At 38.1% G+C, this 21,426-nt stretch overlaps 1 protein-coding gene and 1 long non-coding RNA gene across 3 annotated transcripts in view; both read right to left on the reverse strand.

Annotated features, from left to right (window-relative positions):
* The window catches only part of ZNRF2 (zinc and ring finger 2), a gene marked incomplete at its 5' end in the record, with an annotated part of 380,791 nt that overhangs the window by 352,575 nt on the left and 6,790 nt on the right, over nucleotides 1-21,426 (reverse strand). The window lies entirely within an intron of this gene.
* Nucleotides 1,268-5,453, reverse strand: LOC309845215. Its single transcript, XR_014301111.1, has 2 exons — nucleotides 2,684-5,453; nucleotides 1,268-2,622 (listed from the first exon to the last, which is right to left on the reverse strand). It is a non-coding gene; the product is annotated as an uncharacterized lncRNA (long non-coding RNA).

Consider the following 21,426-nt stretch of genomic DNA (forward strand, 5'->3'; position numbering starts at 1 on the left):
CAGTAAGAAGGGAAAAAAGAATGCAAGCTCCGAGAAAAACACCACTATGAAACACACAAACAACAGATGCCATTTGACACAGCATGCAAGGACAGGAGTACCTCAAAACTAAAGTTTTGTCAGTCTACACACAAACAAGGCAACAATGAAAACCTGGGAAACCACAGAGACCATCTGGAGTCTACAAAGTTTTCACCAAGACAGGTGAGGGTAAAAAATTCCTCACTAGGTCAAAAACTTTGTAAATCTTAATTTAAATACTTACCATTAAACTACTGGTTCCAGAAGGAATAGAGGTAGCAGAGTAGAAAAAAGAGGGAAAACCCAATCAATACTAAGAATAAAAAGTGGCAACACAATATCAACTCTAGGTAGCTAGAATAAAATAGCAAATAAATACAAAATAGGAGGTTAGGCAGCTTTCAAGTAGTACTGAGAGGTGGGTTATCAATACCCCCCTTCTGCCTCTTATTATTCCTGTTTTACTTACTACTTGCACACAGGGGTACTTAACAGCTAGCTATTCTGAAAAAGCAGACTTGGGAAACAAATAAAAGTCAAGTCTGTAACTTTTATCATGGCCAACAAGTCAATATGCAACTTAAGTTACTAAAGAAACCCAAAATCCTACTCTGACTTAAATTCTATTCTATAGCAATTGGGCTATCCAGTATTTTAGGAAAATCATCTATATTTATCCAAAATGTATTTATAGAACTAAAGTAGTTATTCAGCATTTCAGTGAACAAAATACATGCTGTTATTATTTGCTGGTATGGCTATCAAACCATTATCCGGAGCAAATGAAAGGTGACTTCATCACTTTACTCATATGCATTTAATATGCCATAAAAGACTGAATTTTACTCTTCATGACTTTATTTCAGTAGCTTTTATTATTTTAAGTATTTCATGTACTCTTTTACTTATTACCAGCTTTCATATCCACCTTTTAGGGCAACTTGTTGATAGAATTTATCATTTTGATAGATGTCAGCTCATATTTGCAGAGCACTTTACCATGAAAATGTACCATTTATCAATCTGCTAAATGCTACATCATCTCATCTAACCTTCAAAATCACTGTATGAGGTAGGTGCACTATTATCACCACTTTAATACTGAGGAAAGAGAGGCTTAGAGACTTCAAATGTTTGGCCAAAGTCACAAAGGTCCAACTATATAGATCCAAGAATTTAAACCACTATTTATAGACGGTTAATAAAAAGCAACTTGGAATAATATATTCACAATGCTTTAGTCTCATTTTGTTATTTCTGTAAGTGCTGAAAATATGCATGACAGATAAATATAAAATGAGTAACAAGTCTCATAGGAAATTTCCCAATTCACTTATTTTCTATGAAGTACCAGAACATAAATACTCCAAATATACAAGCAGAAAATAAAACAACACTGCAATCTTACCCAAAAAATCAAAATCCAGTCATAAGTAGAAATACTAGAGAAGTAATGTTTCTTAGTATTAACTGATCATCTATAACACTGCCTAAGAATTAAATCTCTCTCTCTCTCTCACACACACACACACACACACAACACATGCAAGCATGTCCATGTTATTAAAAGGAACAGAAAAAGTGTATTCCTTCTTGTAGAAACTCAAGAAATGAAACTAATGGCTTTCAAGACAGGTAAATTCTGTATGGTTGTTATAAATAAAGATTTTTCAAGGATACTTTCAAATAACATTGTTTTTAAAACTCAGAAAAATTTACATAAATACAGTCTACATTATTTAGTAAAAGCTAAAAGGCGTATCTTCCTTTAAGCTTAAATTTTTTTTTTAGAACACTTTAGTAGAACTAGTATAAATAGTTTCCCCTTCCCTAAGAACATATTAACACTTCATACAAGAGAATGGCAAGCCCAAAACTTCAGAAAATAAGTACATGTACAAAGATGAAAGGCAATCGGAATCTCGAACAGCAAAATGTTATTTATATCCAGTGGTATTCTGGTAGATATTTAACAACTGCTCCCCAGAAGAGTAAAAATCCTGACTTGCAGTATTTACTGATTTCCAAGGTATTGAACTATGACTGATTTCAAGTTTCCAAAGCATCATCCTTGAACACAGAATGGGGAAGAGTAACAACATACTGTTACGTACTGTTTCCCACCATCCACATACAACAGATGTCAATAACCTCAAGAATACAAATAGTAAAACGTAATAAAAAAAAAGTGAAGTGATGAGTTTTGAGAATTTACTAATTATATTTTAAATATAGTTTAACTGTAAGTTATATAATTTTAACAATGGTTGCCAAAATCCTGGGTCTGGTTTCACCGTATCACTGACCTACAGTTCCCTTTTTAATTTGTCTAGTCCTTTATTTCTCATTTTCCTATTACCCTTTTTTCTTTGGTGGATTAACCAGAAAGAATTTTGTAATATTTTAATCAATCTCTCAATCATTTCTTCCAGGCCTAAGGGAATGTCCCCCAAGTCCACTTTTCCTACGGTTCAGTTAAGCATGCCCCCCCCTTCCCTAAACGTGAGAGGCTGGTAACATTCATTCCTATTTTTCACCAGTCTTCACCACAGAAAAATAAAAGCAATGGCCTGCATTTGCTGCCAACATACTTCCCCAAATCTGATCCTTTGATGCGACAATTTTTGCCAGCAAAAAGCTATTTTTAACTTTCCTAAAAGACCAGCACAATTTACATTTCTACCAGTATCATTTACAGCCCACGTCACCTGCAATGGTATGTTATTACCTTCCTTTCTGCCAATCTGACCAGCATAAAGTGCTATCGTATTACTACTTCAGTGTGCATTTCCCTAGAAAGCAGCCTGTCAGAATCTATTGAATTCAGTAATACAGAATGCTGTTCCAGGAATATAGTAGAATAGTACTTAGATCAACCCTCCTAATAGAAACAACTCCAAATCTACCATTTTTTTTTTAAATCATAAAAACATTAATGAGCTGGCAAGAAAAGCTACAAATTCTCAGGCCAGAAAATGAGAGACAGCGGGAAACCCAAAACAGTAAAGCGAACAACAGTACCAGGTTTTTGCCCTGAACTAGGATGCCCTCAATGGGCTATGGCTTCGCCATTAGAAGCAGCTCTCCTCACCACCACCCTCAGGCAACTTCAAGGAAAATCCACTGAACCCTGACTTTGGGAGGGGAAGGAGTGGAAAAATCACCACTGAAAATTTGGAAACACAAGTAGAGCTCTTGCTGTGTTGTCTTGAATTTGTAATTCCAAGGTGGTCTAAAACCCTTAAACTGGCATTCCCACACTCCATCCACCCTGTGTCAGAATCACCTAGTGGGCCTATTTAAACATAGAATGCTCCTGCTCCACCCCCTTCTAAGGTCATAGTCAGTGGGCCCAATAATGTGTGTAACTAGTTCCCAGGCAATGGCGATGCCAGCGCCAAAGCTGACACTGATGGCCTGGAAACACACTTCAGGACGACCAATGTGGAATGATGCTCATGCCATCAAGCTCCCAGAAAAAAGCAAACATTTTAGGACAAGGGTGGCAACACAGAAAAGGCAGGATTCATAGTGCTGGGACAAATGGGTGTCCATATGGGTAATCAAAAATTGGCTCCTTAAACTTATACACAAAAATCAATTCCTGGAGGATTGAAGTCCTAATACATGACATACATATATATACACATGCATACATGAAGAAGAGTATGACAAAGTAATCAAGGAAGACTTGTAAACATAAAGTGTGCTCCTCTGGGATAAAATTCTATGGGGGAAGTTGAACAGAAACAGGATTCCAAGATGCAGAAGAACAATACAAAATCTCTAACATTTATAGACTAGCCTGTTCATGGATGTTTTAAAAGATACCAGCAAATCTGGGCACCTGGGTGACTCAGTGAGTTAAGTGTCTGCCTTTGGATCAGGTCATGATCCCAGAGTTCTAGGATCAAGTCCTGCATCAGGCTCCCTGCTCAGCTTCCCCCTCTACCTCTCACCCCACTGTTGCATGCGCTCTCTCTCTCTCTCTCTTTAAAAAAGAAAAAAAAAAAAAAAAGATACTAGCAAATCTCAAAACACCATTTTATATTTATAGTCTACTGGATATATTTAAAAGAGCAATATACCCCATGTTTATAGCAGCATTATCTGTAACAGCCAAACTACGGAAATAGCCCAAGAGTCTGGCATACCTGTGTAATACGTGTGTGTGTGTGTAATACACACACACTAAAATGGAATATTACTCAGCCACCAAAAAGAAATTTTGCCATTTACAATGACATGGATAGAGATAGAGAGTTATTATCCTAAGAAAAATAAGTCAGAGAAAGTCAAGAGTGCCATTAAGATTTTAATCATGTGGAATTTAAGAAACAAAACAGGAGAGGCAAACCAAGAAACAGTTTTTTTTTACTATAAAGAACAAGCTGGCAGTTACGGGGTGGGGGTGACTTTAAGTGATGGGGATTAAGGACAGCACTTGTGATAGGAGCACAGGGTATTGTATAATACAGTAATTTAACACTTTCATATACTGTACACCTAAAACTATATTAACACTGTGTGTTAACAAGCTGGAATTAAAATAAAGGCTTAAATAAACACCTACAATGAGCACCTCACACCTGTCAAAATGGCTAAAATCAAACACACAAATAAGTGTAGGCAAAGATGTGGAGAAAAAGGAACCCTTGTGCACTGTTGATGAGAAAGCTAACTGGTGCGGCCACTGTGGAAAACAGTAGGAGACGTCTCAAAAAGTTAAAAATAACATTACCATATGATCCAATAATTCTACTACTGGGTATTTGCCCAAAGAATACAAAAACACTAATCTGAAAAGGTATTTATACCCCTATGTTTACTGCAGCATTATTTAAAATAGTCAAATTATGGAAGCAGCTCAGGTATCCACTGATAATGAATAAAGAAGTCATTGTATGTATATACACAATGAAATATTAGTCATCTGAAAGGATGAGATCCTGCCCTTTGCAACAACATGGATGGATCTAGAGGGTATCATGCTAAGTGAAATAAACCAATTAGAGAAAGGCAAATACCAAGATTTCACCCATATGTGGAATTTTAAGAAACAAAGGGGAGACAGCTGGGTAGTTTAGTCAGTCAAGCAGCCAACACTTGCTTGGTTTTTGTTTGGCTCAGGTCCAGTCGTGGGATGGAGCCCTGCCTCAGGCTTCCTGCTCAGTGCAGAGTCTGCTTCCGATTCTTTCTCCCTCCCTTCTGCCCCACCCTGCTCAAGCTTGCTGTCTCTCAAAAGGATTAAATCTTAAAAACAAAGAAACAAGGGAAAAAAACAGACAAGCAAAAATATAGACTCGTAAGTATAGACAACAAACTGATGGTTCCCAGAGGGAGGTGTGGGATGGCAGGAATGAGTACAACAGGTGAAGGGATTAAGAGTATACTCATTGTCCCGGTGCCCAGGTGGCTCAGTGGGTTAAAGCCTCTGCCTTCAGCTCAGGTCATGATCCCAGGGTCCTGGGGTCAAGCCCCGCATCAGGTTCTCTGCTCCGTGGAGATCCTGCTTCCTCCTCTCTCTCTGCCTGCCTCCCTCTCTGCCTGCCTCCCTGCCTACTTGTGATCTCTGTCTGTCAAATAAATAAATAAAATCGTTAAAAAAAAAAAAAAAAAGGCTTGATAGGCCATGGTAGGAATATTGTACAAATTCAGCTATTTTTATTGATGGTCAGTTCTTGCTACTACAAATGAAAGTAAAAATCCTCGTTTGTCTATTCTTTGTATACTGGCAGCATTATAGCTAGGATAAATTACCAAGTGAGGATTGCTGGATCAGAGGGTTAATTCTTAAAAATTGTTTTTGTTACGGAATACATTTTACATACAGAAAAAAGTATATAAAACACATGCGGGGCGCCTGGGTGGCTCAGTGGGTTAATGCCTCTGCCTTCGGCTCAGGTCATGATCCCAGGGTCCTGGGATCGAGCCCCACATCGGGCTCTCTGCTCTGTAGGGAGCCTGCTTCCCTTCCTCTCTCTCTGCCTGCCTCTCTGCCTACGTGTGATCTCTGTCAAATAAATTAAAAAATCTTTAAAAAAATTAAAAAAAAAACACACATGCAAACATCTTAGAGACTAGTAAGTTCAGACTGGTCAGTTTACAAAATAGAGAATAAATCACATACTACACAAGGAAAACTTTTCCCAAGGTATATGCTACTACTGGGGCTTCTTAATAGCAATGTTCATACAAATCACCCAGACTTTTTAAAATGCAGAATCTGTTTCCATAAATCTGGGGTGGGGCCTGAAGTCGTTTCTAAGAAGCTCCTAAGTGAAGTTTAATACCTCGGTCCAGAAACTGAACTTTGATTAGGAAGATGGTAAGCACCTGGAGTGCACTAGGCCCTGTATTAGGCACTTTTGCAAATACTGTATCATTTAATCTTTATTACAACCTTCTGAAGCAACCTTCTGAAGCAGGTTTAATCATCTTCATCTATTTAAAAAAAAAAATCCTCTCCATCTATATATGACTAAGCAGAAGTTCACAGGGCCACAGAACTGATGACAGAGGGAAATAATGCCCCTTGGTTATTTTATTAATGAAACCCCCCACCCTCGGAGGCTCTTTCTGTGCTGAGCACAATTATTTCCAGCTCTTAAGATACCTTCTTCAGCAGAAAAACATCAATATCATAATCAGTTCTGAGTTTGTATCTCAAGGCAAAATGGAATCACAAAGCCCATAACAAAAGAGAGCACAAGGTATGGTTCCTCGGCCAAGAGCGTCAGCAACACCTGGAAACTTGTTTAAAAAAGTGCCAATTTTCATGCCTCATCCCAAACTTACCTGAATCAAAAACTCTGGGGGTGGGAGTGATTCTCATGCCTACTAAATTGTAAGAGCCACAGATCATCAATAAAGGATTACTGGTGGGGGCACCTGGGTGGCTCAGTGTTAAGCCTCTGCCTTCTGCTCAGGTCAGGATCTCACAGTCCTGGGACTGGGCCAGGCATCAGGCTTTACCTCAGCAGGAGCCTGCTTCCCACCCCACCCTCCCACACCTCTCTGCCTGCCTCTCTGCCTACTTGTGATCTGTCAAATAAGTAAATAAAAAAATCTTTGGAAAAAAAAAAAAAAAAGGATTACTGGGGGGGGGGGGCAAAAAACAAAGAAGAGGTTAATATGAAATTAATTTGGGAAATGAGGAATTAAAATGAGTTACTCTGGATTTCTTTACTACAGAACCTTAATACGTTACAAACTTGCCTGTCTACAAACTCTCCCTTCCAGGAGAATCTTAGGAGAGCAGTGTTCAATAGGATTAAACTGCCCATGATGTCCAAAGTTGGTTTTGCTTCCCGGGGCTGGAGGGCTAATGGCATATACTCAGAGTCAGACGAACTTGAGTGTGAATCTGAGCTCTGGAATTATGAGTAATGGCAGCACAGGAATTATAATTGTAGCCATGATGATGATATCACTACCAGTTCCTTTCTGTTTACAGAAATTACGTGTTATAACTGTACATACACAAGAAAACAGAAAGCAGTATTCCTACTTGCCAGAAATAGCCAACTTTTAGTAAATGGATGAATACCTCCTGGTCTTTTTTCTTCATTACACATTTATACACTCATTTGGTAACAAAATCACTGAAACTAATCCCTGTCACTTTTATAATCATTTGGTTCCAAGCTATCTCTCCCACTAGACTCTGTGCTTCTTGGGACAAAACTGTTTTTCAACTTTGCATTCCCAGTACCAGAAAGTCTACGTAGCCCACTGCACAGGCATTAAATATTTAATGACCAAGTAAAACAACAAAAAAAATCAGACTATATATGATGATAAGAAAACAAGTTTCCACCAAACTCAATTTTAATGTCCGTTAAAACACAAAAGAATGTCTAGGCTTTGTTGTGCAGTCTTTGCTTATAAAGTCCACTATTGCATTTTCATATATAGTATAAGAAATATTCTTCTCTAGTCCCTGCTATATATATAAAACACTTTTTTAAAATCTTTTAAGACACTGAGTATGTGCATAGAAAGCAAAAGCAAGATGGGATAGTAGTTAATTTGGTACCCAACAGATCTCAACTTTTTGTGGAGAATGCTTGCTTGTCAAATCTCCCAAATTCCTCTATAGCTCCTGACTCTCGAAGGAAAATGGCTTTCAGAACACCAAGGAAATGATGCTGAGAGCTCAAGTTCACCACCACCTCTGAAAAAAGTGGAAAGACTTTCTTCTCTGAACAAGCAACAGCAGGCACCTTTCTCCAAATACCATTATGACTCCTTTTAGTGGATTATCCTACAAAAGGACACTCTCTCTAGGCAGCTGACCTAATCATTTGTTCTTATACAGTCATTTTAATTACCTTTTTGGAATTTGCCTGTCCTAGTATATTCAAATCAAAAACATAGACATGTTTTTTAAATTTAAAATCCTTATTATTCTGTAGTTTATCTTGGAAACTGAAGTCCATGAAACATAAAGCCACTTTTATTCACTTCTAAGTAGAATTTGTTCTACTACCCATGAGTCTTCCAAAATATTTAATGTATCAAAAGCAAATGCAGCTGTGTCCCAGACTGCTTTTAGCAATTTTTACTAGCTTTTTAAAACCACTCTTCCTCAAGGTGGCACATACACATACATATGTATATGTGTACACACACACACACACACACACACACGGATTATTACTCAGCCATATAAAAGGAGAGTTTGCCATTTGCAACATGGACAGACTTGGGTATAATGCTAAGTCAGGTGGAAAAGGCAAACACCATATGGCTTCTTTTATACGTGGAATCTAAAAACACAAATGAACCAGACTTTCAAATGCAGAGAGTTGGTGGCTGCCAAAGGGAAGGTGGATATGGGGATGGGTGAATAGATAAGGGGATTAAAAGGTACCAACTTCCAGTTATAAAGTCGTGGTGAGGCGCCTGGTTGGCTCTGTCTGGAGAACGTGTGACTCGTGCTGTCAGGGTCATAAATTTGAGTCCCACAAAGGGGGCAGAATTTACTTTAAAATAAAAAATAAAGTCATGGGGATGAAAAGTACAACACAGGGTATATAGTCAACAATACTGTAATGGTGTTGTAGAGTAACAGATGATGACTATATTCATCACGGTGAGCACTGAATAATGTACAGAATTGTTGAATCATTATGGGATACACCTGAAACTAATACAACACCGGATGTTAATTATACTTAAATAAATAAATGAGCCAAACTCATAGAAACAGAAAGGACTCCCAGGACTGTGTGGTAAAGGAATGAGATGCTAGTCAAGGTATGTTTTAGGGAATTTAATGTACAGCTTGGTGGCCACTGTTAATAGTCCTGTATCACAGACTTGAAATTTGTGAAGACAGTACATCCAAAATGTTCTCTTGAAACATCTGGGTGGCTCAGGAGGTTAAGTGTCTGCCTTCAGCTCAGATCATGATACCGGGGTCCTGGGATCCAGTCCCACACTGGGCTCCCTCTGCCTGTCACTCCCCCTGCTTGTGCGCTCGCTCGCTCTCTCTCTCTCTCTCTCCCTCCCTCTGAGACAAAATCTTTTTTAAAAAAGTTCTCGGGGTGCCTGGGTGGCTCAGTGGGTTAAAGCCTCTGCTTTCAGCTCAGGTCATGATCTCAGAGTCTTGGGATTGAGCCCCACATCAGGCTGCCTGCTCAGCAGGGAGTCTTGCTTCCCCCTCCTCTCTGCCTGCCTCTCTGCCTACTTGTGATCTCTGCCAAATAAACAAACAAAATCTTAGTGGGGAAAAAAAGTTCTCTCCACAAAAAAAAAAAAAAAAAAAAAAAAATGGTGTGTGTGATGAAAATGTCAACTTTATTTTGATAATCAATTTGTAATACATGTGTATCAAATTATCACACTGTACACATCAAAGGTACACAATATTGTATTTTAAAAAAAAATATATATATATATATATATATACTCCTTCTTATAATTACTAAAGGACTCCCAGCTGAGGTTTTGCCATTCTTGTCACCTTTCTCAATCCATGCAGCTCAATACAAAGGGCTAGAACAGAGGAACAGACCCTTCTCCTCACCTGTCTCAGCTTTGGTTAATCTTGGTTTCAGAAACTTGGTATAAGACTATCTCTCACTGTCTCACTGTCATAAGAGCCATTCCTTTTCTAATTCCTCTTGCATAAAGGCTAGAATTTCTTTCAGGCCCAGCTGTTATTTTGGATACAGGTAAATTGTACACAGAACTTAGTATGATTCCTGACTCATTTACTTCTTAGACTTTCATGAAAACAAAAATATGTTACAGGCAAAAAGAAAGTTATGACTGGCCATTTGCCTACTTAATTTTTAAAAAGATTTAGACTCAACCAAAAACATAATGAAGTACCAACTCTTGAGTTTTTGTTGAACCACTTATCTATATTCCATGGACATGTAAAATTTCCCTCATACTTGGAAATATTGATCCTAAAAATAAAGTTCTTTGAATTTTGTCCTTCTGATAATTGGCAATTTGCAAATAAATCAACCACTATATCCCACTTTGCTATAGTGAATACTACCTAAAACATTAAGTATCATCTAAAAACTTTCCTAGATAATTTAAAATTAAAGAACAGACAAAGTAGGAATAACTTTTAGCATTAGCTTTTAAATTAAGTTTATCTTGGGGCGCCTGGGTGGCTCAGTGGGTTAAGCCGCTGCCTTCGGCTCAGGTCATGATCTCAGGGTCCTGGGAGTCCCGCATCGGGCTCTCTGCTCAGCAGGGAGCCTGCTTCCCCCCCTCTCTCTCTGCCTGCCTCTCCGACTACTTGTGATTTCTCTGTCAAATAAATAAATAAAATCTTAAAAAAAAATAAATTAAGTTTATCTTGTATCTAAGATATTCACACAATCACACCTTCTACCATGTATCTATCATTAACACTGTATATTCTTCATTTCAATGTGCATATTATAGTGTTGTACAGTAATCCCAGACAGAGTGGCATGAAGGGACAGAGCAGAGAAATGGGAGCAGCAAGAAAAAATTTCATTAATCCTTCCAGTGTCTCTCATTTCTAACTTACTTTACAATTACCCCAAACATGAAAGGGTAATGTTGTAGGACTCCATTTATATGAGGTTCAAGAAAGGGCAAAACTAATGATAATATAAACAGGTAATACTAAACAGCCTTTTGGAAGTAGGGTGGGAATGATTGTAAAGGAGCATAAGAGAACATCTGGGGTGAAGAAAATGTTCTCTATTTTGATAGTTATATTACACAGTGTATTGTCAAATGTAATTGTCAAAAGTCCTTAAACTGTACACTTAGGATCTGTGCATTCCAATGTATGCAAATTAATCCTAAATTTTTAAAAAGGGAATAAAGTAGTTCCTTTCCACAAAGTGGTCAGTTCTCGATGATAAGAAAATCAGAGAAGGCTCAGGAAAAAATATTAAAATTAAAAAAATTAGAAAAGAATGTGATGGGTTACCCTGCATGATGAAAACAGGTTCCGTGTCTGTTACATTCACTACTGAACAGCACCTAACATGTGGCAGAAGCTTAATACTTTGTTTTACAAATTAAATCTCAAATACAAGAACTACACAAAAATATCAAAGAACTTTAGCAAAAAAAAAAAAATTAACTAGACATGAAAAAAAATTTGTAGACCAATGGTTGTTAATTTAATTCTTGAGAATCTGATAAAAACCATGAATTATTCCTCCAAAACATTTTACATTAACCACAAAATTTTGTATATCATTTCAAAAGCTTTATAGACTACCTGAAGTTTATCCTATGAACTCAATGACCAAGACTGTAAGTAAAGAACATCCTTCCATAACTAGACTTTAATATTTAATATGTATAAAAATGACAACTCTGCTTTGAATTAAATTTAAGAGACTATATAATGTTATCACTGCATTTTTTTCCTTTTATTTTTCCAATTCTAACAGTTCATTCATTTATATTGTTTCACAGATTTGTGAAGCATTCATTTAACTGTATTTTTAAAAAATAATTTTTTTTAAAGTAAACTCTACCCCCCCAATGTGGGGCTTGAACTCATGGCTCTGATATCAAGAGTCCCATGCTATACAGACTGAGCCAACCAGAGACCCCAGAAAAAGAACTCCTAACTTTCTTTCAGATACAACAGCCAATACAGAACATTTTCTCTATTTTTTTCCAGTTTCATATCATTTTTTTCCTCTCATAATGATAACTCATTATGAAAGCAAAAATACTTCCTTTTCCTTAAACAATGAGGATACTGAAGAGTTTTCATGGTGTGGTGGGCAGAATAATGAATGGCCCTCAACATGTCTACAGCCTATCCCCTGGAAGCACGTTAGGTTACATAGCAAAGTCGAATTAAGGTTGCTAGTCATTGATCTTAAAATAGAGAGATTATCCTAGATTACCTGAGTAGGCCCAACTCAATCATAAGGGTCCTTAAAATGTGGAAGTGAGGCAGAAAAGTTAAAACCAAAGAGAGGTCAGTGTGAGAAAACTTGGGCCAATGTTGCCCCTCCCTGTGAACACAGAGGAAGGGGTACAGTTGGTCTCTGGATGCTAGAAATAGACAAGGAAATGGGTTTTCCCTCAGAACCTCCAGACGCAGCCTATAAACACCTTGGTATCAGCCCCCTGAGAGCCATCTTTGTACCTCTGACCTCCTAACTATACTACATTTGCCCTGTACTCTGTTACAACATCCATAGGACTAAAACACACGGAGAAATAGGGGCGGGGGGGGGGGGGGGGACACTGATGTGATTCAGATTCATAATGATTTATATAGCTAAAAGCCAAATTCTTTAACATATCAGAGGCTTAGTTTTCTCATTTATAAAATGAAGATTAGGGGGCGCCTGGGTGGCTCAGTGGGTTAAGCCGCTGCCTTTGGCTCAGGTCATGATCTCGGAGTCCTGGGATCGAGTCCCGCATCGGGCTCTCTGCTCAGCGGAGAGCCTGCTTCCCTCTCTCTCTCTCTGCCTGCCTCTCCATCTACTTGTGATTTCTCTCTGTCAAATAAATAAATAAATAAAATATTTTAAAAAAAAATGAAGATTAGGTTCTCTGTGTATTGCAAAGTGTTACCTGATAATACAGAGTATCTAACTATGCTTTTATAAACTATAAAATATCTACAGATATGAACTAGTAATATTATCACACAAGTTAACATTCATGCTGGGATATTAAGATAGAATTAATAAATATACGTATATAACTAAGAGTTCTATAAACAAGGCTTCATTGATATTTACTGAAACTATGTATTTCTGAGAGTTTTAGGCCAAAAAAATTAATATTTAAGTTTTTAAGAAATCACTTCAATGGTTTTAAATAATCTCTATTTAAATTTTAAATAAGCTCTGTAAGAATAAGAAATTTTAAATAAGCCCTATGCCCAATGTGGGGTCTGAACTCACAACCCTAAGATCAAGAGTCACACTCTAGGGCGCCTGGGTGGCTCAGTCAGTTACTCGTCTGCTTTCGGCCCAGGTCATAATCCCAGGGTCCTGGGATAGAGGCCCACATCAGTCTCCCTGCTCTGAGGGGAGTCTGCTTCTCCTTCTGCACCCCCCTACTCACACACTCTGTCAAATTAAAAAAAAAAACAACCGTTTAAAAAAAAAAGAGTCACACTCTACATACTGAGCCAGGAGGCCCTGCAGTGGTAAATTTTATTCATTCATTCATTCATTCATTTATTTATTTATTTATTCGACAGACAGAGATCACAAGTAGACAGAGAGGCAGTCAGAGAGAGGAGGAAGCAGGCTCCCTGCCGAGCAGAGAGCCTGATGCGGGACTCGATCCCAGGACCCTGAGATCATGATCTGAGCCGAAGGCAGCGGCTTAACCCACTGAGCCACCCAGGCACCCCAGTGGTAAATTTTAAATATAAGAATTAAATCTTCTATTACATACTTCTATATTCCATGAAGAACACATCATATAGGGGTGCCTGGGTGGCTCAGTGGGTTAAGCCTCTGCCTTCAGCTCAGGTCATGATCTTAGGGTTCTGGAATCAAGTCCTACATCTGGCTCTCTGCTAGGCAGGGAGCCTGCTTCCCTCCTCCCTCTCTCTCTCTCTCTCTCTCTCTCTGCCTGACTCTCTGCCTACTTGCGATCTCTGTCAAAAAAATAAAATCTTAAAAAAAAAATCATATAGCAATTTATAAAGCTACTAAACATATAATAAGTCATTATAACAGAGAATTTAATATTTATAAAATTATGTCACTTGGGAGTTATGGTCAATTTTAAACCGTCTTTAATAAAACGGAAGAGAAATGATCTGGATAAATACCATTCACAGAATTTTTTTTAAATTAGTTATTACCTTTGGACTTCTCACACCATACTTCCACAACAAATACTCTCTTCTTTGTCCCATTCTTCATTACTCTGAAAGAGTTCAAATGTTCCCCCCAAAATGGGACAGACACAAATGGGGGCTTACATAATTTAAATCCCTCTGAAACTAGATCCAATATATCTGAAACAGCTAAAAATCACCTTAAAAAATCTTGCCATTAATAAAGGTCTTTTTTTTTTTTTAGATTTTTACTTATTCATTTGACAGAGAGAGACCGCAAGCAAGGGCAGTGGCAGGCAGAGGAAGAGGGAGAAGCAGGCTCCCTTCTAAGCAGGGAGAGCCAGATGTGGGGCTCGATCCCATAACCCTGGGATCATGTGAGCCATAGGCAGACACTTGACTGAGCTACCCAGGTACCCCAAAGGCCCTTCTTCATTTATAGGAAACAAAATACTTTTACATAGCATTTTAATAATTTAACTTCGTAACTCTATACCATTGGAACTGACACAATAAATCTAATTCATAAAAATTTAATCTTTTAAGTCAATAACCTGGGGGAAAATATTTAAAACCTATAAACCAAAGACTAATCTGCAGAATATATAATGAACTACAAATCAATATAAAATAGGTAACATAACAAAAAAAATGGACAAAGTCAAGGAGTAGGCAATTCAAAAAAGAAATACATACAGCTAATAATAAAACACCTGAAAAGATGCTTATTTTCACCAGCAATCAGGAAATGCATATAAAAAAACTTTTTTTTTTTGAAGATTTTATTTATTTGACAGAGAGAGAGAAATAGAGCAAGCACAAGCAAGCAGAACAGCAGGCAGAGAGGGGGGAGAAGTAGGCTCCCTACCAAGCTGGAAACCCAATATAGGGCTTGATCCCAGGACTCCACAATCATGACCTGAGCTGAAGGAAGCTCTTAACCAACTGAGCCACCCAGACACCCTGCAAATCAAAATTTTTCAACAAGTGAAATGTAGGAAAAGGTAACATCTAATAGCAGCTAAGTTATGGAAAATTTAGTATTGTCATATAATGGTGCAAAATAATTAGTAGTGCCTCTGAGGAGGGATATCTATTAAAATCAGTCATCTATTCAATTTCCATTAAAAATTAAAGTGTGTATACCATTCAACTAGAAAATTCTACTTCTAGGTATCTGTTGTATAATAAAGAATCTGTCTGGTCTTTGTTCCTGGGTTCCTGGCACAGAGCTTCTAAAACCCTGGAATTTCCTGAGTGATAAGAATGTCTTCACTATTCATGAGCCCCCTGGGATCCCATGTGACTTTATGCTGCTAAGACAATTCAGAATAGAGGCTAGTCACCAGAAAGACCAACCCTCAGAGTAAAGGCTTGAAGGGTGATGAGCCAGGCCAACAACCTCTAGGGAGTAGAGGGAGTGAGTGACTGAGTCCAACCATATAGCCAGTTTTTAACCAACCATATCGACATAATAAAACCCAAATAAAAAGTCTGGACACCTAGGCTTTGGGAATCTTTCTAATTCGTGGTGAACACACTGTTGCGTCAGGAGGGTGACACAGCCCGATTCCATGAGAAGGCAGGAAAGCATAGTGTTCAGGATCCTCTCAGATTGCAAACTATGTCTCTTCATTTGACTGATCCTCATTTATATCCTTTATTATAAAACTATAATCCCAAGTATACCATTATCTTGAGTCCTATGAGTTATTCTAGTGAATTATCAAACCTGAGAAGTCATGGGACCTCCCCTCCCACCCCCATTACTCCAAATTTGTAGTTCTTTGATTAGTACAAAAGGCCTGGGAACCCCAAAATGTAGCTGAAGCTGAAATGAGGGCAGTCTTCTCAGGACACTGCCATTAAATTTGTGGAGTCTGACACTAATTCCAGATGTTTGGTGTCCTAATAGTACCTCCCTGAGAACAATCTGTAAATATGCACATATTGATAAAGTTGTTTTTTACAATACTGGAGAAGTGTAAACAACCCAAGTGCTTACCAACATAAGAATGGTTAAATATATTGCAGCACATGCGTATTATGGAATAGTAAGTATGCAGCAGTTGAAGATTTAAACTTATATGCCCTCCCACATTAAAAAAAACTACTACACCCATTAACAAGAAAAAAAAGCAGGTTTTAGAAGAATATAGTAGGACCATGTTCTTGTCAACAATAAGTTTCTATCACAAAATCTCATACAAATGAAACTGTTTTTCTCTGTAAGTATGTAAATCAATTTATCAAAAAGCTACGAAGTACACATACCAAAAAAATGATAATAGTGACATCTGGTAGTGAATGGGATCACCAGAGAAGGAGTGAAAGTGACTTTCATTTTATCTGAATTGTTGAAATTTCACAGAAATGGATTTGTATTTCTTGGGCAATTAGGAAAAACAAGAGGACTTCCAGCTGAAGACAATTGCCTGAATACATTTATCAGCCTCCCCTCAGTTCAAACATCTTACTAAAATCGTCAAAAATGTGTTTATTTAAAAGGAATTCAGCCTTTAAAAGGACAGAGGGGGAAAAAGGGATATCCTTAGACTACGGAAAGAAAATGAGTGGGAACTTTCACTGCAGAATCAGAAAAGCAGAAAAGCAAGCTCATTTACACAGACAAAAGAAGTGGCAGGCACAAGGAGAGTAAAAAGAGAAAGATTTACTGCAAGTCTCTTTCCAGTTTTCATCCCTGATTTCCAGCAACTAGGCAGCTGTTCCTCTCCCAGGCAGGAATTATACTAGTTTTGTTATTTGGAGAAAGAAAATGTCTGGACTTGGGGATAACAGGAATAAAGACTGAGGTACCTACTGATAATGTATATGGAAATTAAAGTACAGCACTGAATGTTACCATTCCTGACTTTCTTCTCACTCTGCTCCTACAACTAAGTTATAAAATAGTACATCCTCGGGGCGCCTGGGTGGCTCAGTGGGTTCAGCCTCTACCTTCGGCTCAGGTCATGATCCCAGGGTCCTGGGATGGAGCCCCACATTAGGTTCTCTGCTCAGCAGGGAGCCTGCTTCTCCTTCTCTCTCTCTGCCTCTCTGCCTACTTCTGCCTATTTGTGATTTCTCTGTCAAAGAAATAAATAGTCTTAAAAAAAAAAAAGGTACATCCTCCAGGCAAAAAAAGAGAGAGAGAAAGAGAGAGAGAGAGAGAAGCCATTCCATTCCAAAGAAAAAGACAATAATTTAATTCCGAGGAATTTCTTAATTCCTAAGAGAAGGGGCCCAGACAGATAACTCTGCATACACGGACAGCTTCCAATAAAAATGAATTGAGTGATCAGCCAACAATCACCAACATTTGAAGAGAGAACCTAATGAAAGACTGAAGCCAAACAAAGAGAAAAAGCAACTGGGAGGGAACTGAGTGAGTAACTGGAAGGAAGAATGAAGCATATGCATACACAACAGGTTATCATTAATATTCTTAGAAAAAGATACTGTACCCTCAATATAGAACAAAACAAATGAAAAAAATCAGACAAAAAAGCTCTCAGAAACTAAATAAAAAGATTACAGAAATAAACAAAAGTCAAGTAAAGAGTTAGAAGGTAAGAGTTGGGGAGAACCCCCCCATAAAAGGAACAAGAAACAAAGATATAAAAAAGAAAAAAAAAAGATAAAGCAAAAATCACTCTAAGCAGCCAACATTGAAATAAAGAGAAAAGAAAAAAGCAGAAGAAATAATCACAGAAGTAATTCCAAAAACATCCTATCCAAAATGATAGGTTAAGAGTTAGCAGAAAGGGCCTATCAAATACGATGTGCAGAGTGGATGAACACAGACTCATCCCAAGATCTATAATATTGTTCTTCCACTTAATACCATCTGCATTGTACTTCTATCATTTGCAACTGAAAAGAAAATCTTAAGACTCTTTGACAATGCAGTACCTCTAGGTTATGGTAAAAATAACAAGAGGGTAGCAAGAACAATAAACAATAAATTTACCAAAGATAAAGCCACTTTCATGTAACTCCTAGGTTACAGAAGAAAAAAATCTAAGTGTAGTTAACAAAAACACTCCTCAAGAGAGTTCACTTACTTAATAGTATGAAAATACTAAGTATCAAAAGCTATGGGAAATGACTACATGTACCAAGGAATAATCATCGCCTTAAGGCATTTATCATTAAAAAAGAACAAATGAAAAATAAAATTAACTAAGAAGCTAAGAGATAGGCCCCTCTTGCTGGCTCAGTCAATACAGCATGCAACTCAATTTCAAGGCCGTGAGTTCAAGGCCCGCATTAGGTGTAGTGCTTACTTAAAAAAAAGAAAGAAAGAAAAGAAAACTAGAAGGGCACAATTAACTTTACAAAATGAGAAAGAAAGAAAAGAGGTAAGGGCAGTACTAATAAAAAAAATCCATAATAAAAGTGGTAAAATTTATCATTCAAACCTGAATTACATGTAATAACTCACCATGTATATTATATGATTTCTTTGTTCTATTTTTCTCAGCTCATATGTATACAAATAGTAGAAATTTATAAATTATCACAGGCTAATCACAATTTCAACAAAAATAAGGCATACAGATGGCCAGAATTTATTAAATTCAAATGATGGAATATACTTATTTTTTGATACATTAAATTTACTGTAAAAAAAAAAAAAAAGAGAGAGAGCACTGAATAGAATAATGACTGATGGGTGTAACTCAAAATGAATCTACCAACCTGCCCTTTAAGTATTAAAAACCTCACTAGAGTTTTCACAGGGAGAAAAAAAATGAGATACTTCTGAAATTATACTCTGCTAGAAGTTGCCCTTTCCAAAGGGCAATTCAGCAATAGAGATCCAAAGCCTTGAACAATCACAGCTCTTGGTTCTAACAATCCCACACCTCTGATAAATTTTTAAGAACAGGAGAAACATAAACACATGCATGCCAGGATTTTGACGACACTTAGTATGTAACAGCACCCAACTGCAAATAAACCGTGTAAACTCCGCCTCCCCGTTCACTCTCACTCACTCCTTCAACAGCTCATCCAGTCGGCTCCATCTTCTAAGAACAGGACATCCAGAGTCTGGCCACTCCTCACCACCTCCAGTGCCACCACCCTGGCTAAGTCACTGTTACCTTTTGCCCTTATTTTTAACTCCTTTCTTGGCTCTTGACCTCTAGTGCCCACTCTTGAACTGTGGCCAGAGTATCCTTTAAAAGCCCAGTGCAGTTATGTTCATCTTCTGCTCAAAAGCTCTCAAGCGTTGGGATGCCTAGCTGGCTCAGTCTGTAAAGCCTCTGCCTTGGGCTCAGGTCTTGATCCCAGTGTCCTGGGATCCAGAGCCACACTGGCTCCCTGCTCAGCGGCCAGCCTGTTTCTGCCTCTGCCTGAGGCTCCTCCCGCTTGTGCTCTCACTCACACTCTGAGAAAGAAATAAAATCTTTTTTGTTTTTTTAATATTTTTATTTATTTATTTGACAGAGAGAGATCACAAGTAGGCAGAGAGGTAGGCAGAGAGAGAGGAAACAGGCTTCTTGCTGAGCAGAAAGTCCGATACGGGGCTCAATGCTAGGATCCCGGGATCATGACCTGAGCTGAAGGTAGAGGCTTTAACCCACTGAGCCACCCAGGCACACCAAAGAAATAAAATCTTAAGGAAAAAACAAACAAACACTCTCAAATGCCTCTCCATCTCTCTCTAAAACAAAAGTCAGAACCAGGGGCGCCTGGGTGGCTCAGCGGGTTAAATCCTCTGCTTTTGGCTCAGGTCATGATTACAGGATCGGGCTCTCTGCTCAGCGGGGAGCCTGCTTCCCTTCCCCTCTCTCTGCCTGCCTCTCTGCCTACTTGTGATCTCTCTGTCCAATAAATAAATAAAATCTTAAAAAAAAAAAAAGTCAGAACCAGTCAGTGGTTACAATGAGTTTTCTGATTCTGCCCCATCCCACTCTTCTCTGCTCTCATCTACCACCCTCTGCACTCTAACACCGCTGGTTTCACAACTGTTCGGGTTTCACAACTTCGCACCCCAATGTGGCAGGTGCATTCATTCCTCTGGGCCTTTCTAGTTACTGTTCCTTCTGCCTGGGTATGCTTTTCCTTTAGAGATCCCTCACGTCTTGTTTGCTTCTTTCTGCTTGAATGTTAACCTTGTCAATGAGGTTATCTCTGAAAAACTAACATAGGGACAAAGTCTCCACCCCATGATGTCTACCCACCTTTCCACTCCATTTTTCCCATCACATTCAACACCCTTTGACACACTGTTTTTACTCATTTACTGTCTCCCTCAAGTAGAACAGAAGGTCCATGAAAGCAAGGATAGGTGTTTTACTTCTTCATTTCTGTATCCTTAGGACGGTGCGTGGCAAAGTGGGTCCTCATTAAATATTTATTGAGTGAATTTTGGAACACTGAGCAGCCATCAAAAATGTTATAAAAAAATTCAATGTCACAGAAGAAACTAACGAAGTGAAAAGAGCAAAAAATATCTAACCCATGATCAAAGAAGAACTCAAGAGAATTTAGACAATATTTTTAACTGCATGTTAACAAAATCACTTCATAATTTGTGGGATTCAGCTAAAGCAGTTCTCAGAGGGAAATCTCTAGCTTTAAAATTTTACATTAGAACATCAATCACAAAAGTTTAAAATGAAAAGAAGATATATAGGATAAGTGTTCCAAATTTCGTATCTAAGACATATATATGAAAAAGTAGACATCAACATTTGATTCTGGTTATTTCTGGCAGTTAAGTGCAAGTCATTTGCAATTTCTTGTGTTTTTCAGTATTTTCTGCATTTTAATTTTCTCTCATGAACATGTATTATTTTTATAATTAAAAAACACTTCCGGGGCACCTGGGTGGCTCAGTGGGTTAAAGCCTCTGCCTTCGGCTCAGGTCATGATCCCAGGGTGCCATCTCTCTGCTCAGCGGGGAGCCTGCTTCCTCCTCTCTCTCGGCCTGCCTCTCTGCCTACTTGTGATCTCTCTGTCCAATAAATAAATAAAATCTTTAAAAAAAACAAACAAAAAAACAAAACAAAACACTTCCATCACTTCTTTTCCTTGAGTTTGATTCTAATCGCTGTCTCCTACTCTGCTTGTCTCTTAAAATTCTTGCTTGCCAGATTCCATGCTTGTTCCCC

This window comes from Mustela nivalis (genome assembly GCF_964662115.1).
Source record: "Mustela nivalis genome assembly, chromosome: 12".
In the NCBI taxonomy this organism is placed as follows: Eukaryota; Metazoa; Chordata; class Mammalia; order Carnivora; family Mustelidae; genus Mustela; species Mustela nivalis.